Below are 7,986 nucleotides of genomic sequence, written 5' to 3' on the forward strand. Positions count from 1 at the left end.
GCCGATCCGGCCGCGGACACTTACTACGCGATCACCGACAAGCGCACCGGCGCGGCGACGGTTTATAAGCCTTTGGCTCGTGGGAGGCCCGGCCACGGCGCGAAGCTGATGAAGACCTTGTTTTCCGATAGCAACTGCACGGCGTCCGCCATTGACAAGCCCGGTATCGTGATCCACAGCGTCGGGTCGGACCAAGTTGCGTGCACGAGCTTCGACCTCTCCGGCGTGAACCTGGTAACACCCTGTCCATCTAGCATCCATCACAAGCCATCGTCCATATATGCGTAAAGTACTAAATTTATGCTTATAATTAACTAATGACACCACATCATAGAACGTGCATTAAGGTGGCAACTATCTGCGAGATATTCGCAGCAAATGTCATCGACTTCTCAAGAAGAAAAAGTTATGTAAAAGCTCAAAAGTTTCCAAATCAACGGCCCGGTCGAAGTGATTCGCCTAATATATTCCCATCCCAGATCTGAAGATTATCCTCTCCATGAAAATTTTGTTTCCTTCTTTGCAGTAGCACACATATGTATCCATCCGTTCCAAAATAGATGACTCAACTTTGTACTAACTTTAGTACAAAATTGAGTCATCTATTTTAGAACAGAGGGAGTATGTCTAAAAATTTGATCGGGCAACATCGTACAAACAATTATCTACGGTTGTATTTCTTCTTGTTCTCCAGGGAGTCTGGCTATTGCTCAGCGAGTTGAGCGGGGCAACCAAGGTCCGACGGATCGGGGTGGCTGTCGTGTGCATCGTGTGTGCAGTCACGATAGTGGCAATGGTGGTGTGCTTCCTCATGGCACGTGTGTTGTGGAAGGTCAGGGCGCGGGAGGTCGTGCTGGAGGCCGACCTACTGCAACAGAAGGAAGCGCTCCAGCAAACGGAGCGCAAGAGCATGAACAAGAGCAATGCCTTCGCCCGCGCTAGCCACGACATCCGCTCCTCGCTCGCTGCTGTCGCCGGACTCATCGAGATCTCCCGGTCGGAGGCCCGCGGCAAGACCAACCTCATCTATAACCTCAACCAGATGGATGTCGGCACCAATAAGCTCTTCGGTTAGTCCACAACCATGGCCCTACTTACCATCCATACATATCATTCCCATGTATAGGACTATTTAGTACTAGATCCTGACCATAGCATTATAATTTTGCATATTGTAAAAGCGAAGTTTCCTCAAATAATTTGTTTACAATTTTAGGTGTAGAAGTGTCCAAGAGCTCAATTCTACGTTTTAAATATAACATTTGCTTATAATTTCTAGAATATTTAAGAAATCATTCTCTGTTTGGTAAAGGATTAATATTTGATTTACAAAAAAGAATTATTTTTTTCTAAAAATATTAAAATATAGGATAGTTGAAATGGAGCTATCACATATGAATATCTTAGCGGACAGTAAACACACCATGTTCTAATACTGTTTTATCATCAAATTTCTGGTTAGGAAAATATTTCGCTGCATTTACGCACCATGTACCATGTTATCGTGCCTTTCATTTATGCATAAGCGATAAATTTATTATTCGAGAAAAATGAACTTTACACCATCTATGTGTTTTCAGCTGAGCATCTGTTGACTTAATTATCATCCATATATATTTATACATGTCTATGTTACTTTCAGATATTCTTAACACGATACTGGACATGGGCAAGTTGGAGTCTGGGAAGATACAGCTAGAAGAGGTCGAGTTCAGGATGGCAGATGTCCTCGAGGAATCCATGGACCTGGCGAACGTCATTGGAATGTCAAGAGGTGTCGAGGTGATCTGGGACCCTTGCGACTTCTCCGTGCTCCGGTGCACCGCTACCGTCGGTGACTGTAAGCGTGTCAAGCAGATCCTCGACAACCTTCTCGGCAACGCCATCAAGTTCACGCACGAAGGCCATGTCATGCTCCGGGCGTGGGCCAACCGCCCCGTCATAAGGGGCTCCATGATCAGCACCCCGTCGAGGTTTGCGCCCCGCCGTCGTGCCGCTAGGGTCTTCGGTCGGCTGCTTGGAAGGAGTGAGAATTGTGCCGAGCAGAATGGCGGCTTGTCCTTGAAAATTGATCCCGATTCGGTTGAGTTTTATTTTGAGGTTGTTGACACTGGTGTGGGGATACCCGAAGAGAGGAGGGAGTCTGTGTTTGACAACTACGTTCAAGTGAAGGATGGGCATGGTGGCACCGGGCTCGGACTTGGAATTGTGCAATCATTTGTAAGTGATCTCATCTTTCTGCTCTCAAGTGCATCAATGTATATTTTTCGCTTTTGAATTGTCACTTCCTAAACTTTTATCTAAATTTACACACTCCAAAGTCTGAAATTGTATTAATTGGAGGTTATATATATAAATTAAGAGTGACTTGAGATGAAGGTGGCTATGTTAATCCAGATGCGTAGAAATTTGATTGGATTTAAGACAAATTCATGCAACTTTGCTTGTAGCGCTTGACACTCTAAAATAGTTCTTGACACTTTATCTTCGAAAACTATATTGTTCACTCATGTGTCTGTTATTTCTTATTTACTTACGATTTTGTTTGTTGCTTTTATTGTTATATATAGGTTCGTCTGATGGGAGGGGAGATAAGCATCAAGGACAAGGAGTCAGGAGAAGCGGGAACGTGCTTTGGCTTCAACGTGTTCCTGAAGGCCAGGGAGAGTCCAGAGGTTGAAGACATTCTCGAGGAAGGGAGGGCGGCGCCTTCTCTGTTCAGGGAGCCCGCCTGCTTCAAGGGCGACACTGCATCCTCCTTGTCCACGGCGACGAGACCCGCCGGATCCTGCACACATGGATGGAGAGCGTCGGGGTGAAGGTCTGGCCCATCTCGTGCGCCGAGCTCCTCGCCCCGACCATCGACGAGGTGTGCTCCGCCTTCAACGCCTCGCCGTCAAGGCCACCATCTATGTCGTCGCTGCACAGCGCAGGATGCGATGACTTGGAAGACACCATACATCGCTGCCTTGTCTCCAAGGAGATGTCCAGCCACCTGAGGAGCAGCAGGGGCATGGGCGGCAACCACGCCGGGCACCTCCACGCCTTCAGCTTGCTCGTAGTCGTCGACGTCTCTGCTGGGAGGCTCCACGAGGCTGCCCAGGAGGCGGCGAGCTTGGCGAGGACCAAGCTCCAGGCGCCGTGCAGGGTCGTCTGCCTGACGGACCTGAAGACCCCCTCCGAGGACCTAGGGAGGTTTAAAGAGGCGAGCTGCTGCGACCTTGAGCTGCGCAAGCCCATCCACGGCTCCCGGCTGCACAAGCTCCTCCAGGTCATGAGAGACCTCCAGGCATCCCCTTTCGATCACCTTCACCCATATCAGTTCGAGATGCGGGCGGCAGATCAAACCACTGCGTCGGCTTCCGAGATCATGCCCACGGTGCCCATGGGACCAACCAATGTTGGAGACGGCAAGCCACTGGAGGGGACGCGCGTGCTGTTGGTGGACGACACCATGCTTCTGCAGAAAATCCACGGGCAGATGTTGAACGATCTCGGAGCAACCGTGGAGATTGCAGGCGATGGCTCCGTTTCTGTGGCCATGTTCACAGAAGCTCTTCACAACGCCTTGTCGTATGACGTGGTCCTCATGGATTGCCAGGTACGTACATTTCTCAAGCAATACCATGCCAAGCATCGGTTAATTTGTTTCAGATGATATGATTTAGTCATCTCTGACGTTGCTGGCAATTTGATTTTTTTGTTTCAGATGCCGGTGATGAATGGCTATGAGGTGACGAGGCGCATCCGTGAGGAAGAAAGCCGACAAGGCGTCCGCACCCCGATCATTGCATTGACAGCGAATTCCACAGAGGAAGGGCTGCGGGAGGCCATCGAAGCTGGGATGGATCTTCACCTGACGAAGCCGATACCAAAGCCGAAGATCGCAAGGATGGTTCTTGAGCTCTGCAAACAAGACAAGAATTGATGTTGTTATACTCTCGCGAGGATATTTAATTATTTATCACCCATGCATATGGGAATAGTGTTAGTAGTCAAGATCCTACTCCTGCTATTTTAGCTGTTGCTAATGCGGTTGCTAATGCAAGGTTGTCAATGTCGTGCCAAAATTACAATGCATCAAATGATTTATGTTATGCAACTTTATGAGATGACTGCCTTTTTTCTATTTTTAAACAAAAGAATGGTCACAGGATTATATAATATAAATGGCTTCCACCAAAAATTTCATACCCCATCCCGAAACGCTAACTGAGTGAGCTCCCATCACATAGTCGAACTGACAACAATGGTGAGCGCCACGCACAGAGAAAGGTTAAATCCTATTCAAAGTCAGAAGAGACCCCTATATGAGACCCATGATGGTTTTTTCTGTTTCTTTCTTTCTTTGGTTTTTCTTGTCTATTTTTATTCGTATGTCTCTCTTCTTTCTTTCAAATTTTCAAAATCTTCGTTGAGGTTTACTTTTAGAAAAATATAGTTTTTTATCTCTTGTTTCTAGAGAAAATAGAAGAACTATTTTTAAGTATATCTAGTTGCATGAACTACTTCTTAAAACTAGTAAGCGTGCACGTGTAACGCACGTCCTGCCAATTCAATCAATTTTTCAAATTCCACCTCTATTTAATTTGTATCCTTTTCTATAGCTTTTGTTTGTCTACACCTTTTTTTAATTCAAACAACTAAAGAAACTAAAAATGGAAATACAATATGTGCTATTCCCGAAAGAAATAAAATGGGAATGTGATATAGGTAATGAATAGGGAGTATCTAGGATGATAAGTACAACATTTGTCGAAATATCCCCAGGGCAATAACCTAATTATTTGAAATGCATTGTTTGACAGAGACACAAAAATGAAGAGTTTATTTGAACAGTGCGCAAAAATGCTCTTCAGATGTATTTTATCAAACAAGGAGTCCGAGTTTGCCAAAATAAAAATTCAAAGCGATTTGGAAGTATTCTCATCAGTTCTCTTCTCCGCCTCAGAAGCATTCTTCATCCGGGCTCCCAAACGCTTCATCCCTCAGAGGTTTGTCTATATAAAGAGTCAAGGTACTAAACATGCATGGCATATATGTCCAGTCAGTAATAAAATTAGTTTCTAGCACAATGTCAGAGGATTTAAAGATGGGACATTACCTTCTTATGCAAACCTTGTGGAGACCTTTGTATATTTAATGCATACTTCTGCTTTCATTATTGGGCTGATGAAGTGAAAGTTGTGAGATAAAATATTCTAAATCTCCTCTAGCTTCTTTAGCAACTATAACCTTCGAGGTGGATAATCCACATCTTTGCTTCTCAGGAGAGGCTCCTAGTTGATTAGCCGTTGTACAAGGATGCTAATCTGAAACAATTATGCAGCACGTGGTAAGTGCTAAGTCGACAATTGGTACTGAATCTACCAGGCTCCAAAGGATCCAATTATGTGATTTTACATGTGCATCTTAGCTATCAAAGGAAAAAAAAGAAAATGGTCAAAGCAACAAAAAAATGCAAGCTTATATAAACTTCACAAAACCGGGTATGACATTTCAGCCAAGGAAGATTTAATCACTTACATTCACATGATACAATATGCAAGCAACAGTTCATGGGCATGCCCTGACTAAACTATGTGTACACAAAAATAATTATCACCTCCCAACTGCCCGCTTGTTAAATGTACACAGCAACTAATTGGCTTAATAGTTATCTCACACTCCCACCAATTTATTAAGAAAACAGAAATCACCCAATGAAACCAGAATTTCAGAAAAGCTTAGTCAAGTTTTCCTATGTTGTATACCCTGCCGCTGAAACAAAGCAAATGAGTATAAGCTATGTAAAACAACACCAAGGATAACGGATGAATGAAACAACAAATTCTGCATCCCACAGAACAATACCATTTTATGCAGTATTCACTATCGAAGGCCCTCTGCTCTAAATACTGTGAGATGTGGAGTGTAGTAGAAACATGCTGAACCAACGTGAATAGACTCCAAAATTATATGCATACATCTTGAAGCATACACTGGAATTTTCAAATTGCCATCCAACCTCCGGGAACTCTTCATGTCAAAAAAGAGAATTATACAAGACATGGAAAGGAATAGTAGGCTCGGACCAAATAATTACTGACCTTGAACTGTAGGTTCAGGCCAAATAACCAAATAAAAGATGCACAGATATCGGTGAAATTAACTATAATATACGCAACTATTATAAAGAGATTTCAGATGCAGATCAACTACTTACACATAATTTAGTGCCCAAGATTTGGTGTCTTATCAATTGGTCCAAGTTCTCCATGTGGCAGCGCATCTCATTATTATTCTCTCGTTGCAACAAAAAAAAAGAATGTTATTTAGTGTCCAGTCAGAAAGTGTAAGCTTGAGCTAAAATAATACAAAAAAAGAGGAAGGAAAAGTACTGCAATTTTTACACTTCAAAGCACCACGAATACACCTCATAATCGTATTGGTACAACAATAAGATGAAATTATTGCTATGTAATATATTTTTTGTGAAGAGACTTGAAATATCCTAGATTTGATGCTTGTACAAGTTCAGTTAAAAGTGGTTTAAACAGTCTACAAACTGAACTTATTTTTACTTCCTAGATTAACCAAAAATTGGGGGATTTCACACCAACTGAACGTAGTAATATACAACAAAAATATTACTCCCTCTGTATACTAATATAAGAGCGTTTAGATTACTAAATTAATGATCTAAATGCTCTTATATTAGTTTATGGAGGGAGTAGAAGAAACCAGTGCAAGGACAGAACAGTACTCCCTCCGTCCCAAAATAAATGATTCTATTTTGTACTAACTTTATACTAAAGCTAGTATAAAGTTGAGTCACTTATTTTGGGACGGATGGAGTACATGAATTGTACGTAGCAGGCATACATAAATCTGAACGTACGAGAGAGAGAAAACGATTATTTTTATCACATTACCTCAGTGTTAAACTGTTTGTCTACAACGGCGCGACCATAGCCTCAGCTTCCCTCTCCCATTCGTCAGATTGTGGGGAGTGGAGCATTTGGGGACTGCATGTCTCGAAACAAATTTGATCATACTACCAGGGGCGGAGCCAGGATTTAGGCATAGGGGGGGCCAAATGACGATGAAGCCAGACAATATTTTGTGCCTCTCATACTACCCAATAGTTTTATATTGAAGTATCATTCACATTTAGCTTGGCCTGGACACACAAAAAAATCTTGCAACTGGAGCATGGCTAATATTGTTGAACAATTCCACATACACATCAAGAAGACGAAGTTGATAATCAAGCCATTGTGAAATACGATATGAAATGACAATGCTACAAAACATCGTCATATGAAAATTTAAGATATACGAACTAGAATAATTTTGTATTAGCAAATAGTTAGCTTTTAGTTTGCCTTTATATAGGCTTGAATGGCAAATCATCACTGATTGTATTAGGAAATTCAATTTTGCTAAAGCACATATAGAAAATTTTATTGTTTAGTTAGCAAAAATTGATCAAAATAGCCAGAATACATACCTTGAGAATTAAATCCAACCACTCCTTATCCCCTATACCACCTGGTTGAAGTAGATCGGTTAGTCGTCGTTTGCAGGAACGCTACAACGACCATCACCGTTTACGAATGCTAGGCGAAGCATTGACAAGTCCGAGCTGCAGCCGGAATAATTGTGAGTGAAGCAGCCTGCGGCGGTGGCATATGAATAAGATCTTATTAAGAGGGAAGGCAAGAGGCAGGCCAGCAGCGAAGTCATAGGACAGCAACGGCGCATCGCTAATCCACGCACATGCTAATCACCGAGATAATGCATAGCGCTAGCACACTTGCCGGAGGCTGGGTATGGACTTAGAAAACAACTAACTAATGGGCTTGTACGTGGGCCTTTTTCCTTTCTCCAGAATCACGTAAAGATAAGGGGGGCCAAGCACGTTGTACGTGTAAATCATATCGCTAATTAACCACTATTTACAAATATTTGCTCGATCGTTAGGGGGGGCCAGGCCCCTGCTCG

The 7,986-nt window shown here is 43.0% G+C and overlaps 1 pseudogene; it reads left to right on the plus strand.

Annotated features, from left to right (window-relative positions):
• LOC119336773 overlaps window positions 1–3,928 on the plus strand; it is a 7,586-nt pseudogene extending 3,658 nt beyond the window's left edge.
• The last annotated feature ends 4,058 nt before the right edge of the window (window positions 3,929–7,986 follow it).

This window comes from Triticum dicoccoides, chromosome 7B, assembly GCF_002162155.2.
Source record: "Triticum dicoccoides isolate Atlit2015 ecotype Zavitan chromosome 7B, WEW_v2.0, whole genome shotgun sequence".
NCBI lineage: Eukaryota > Viridiplantae > Streptophyta > Magnoliopsida > Poales > Poaceae > Triticum > Triticum dicoccoides.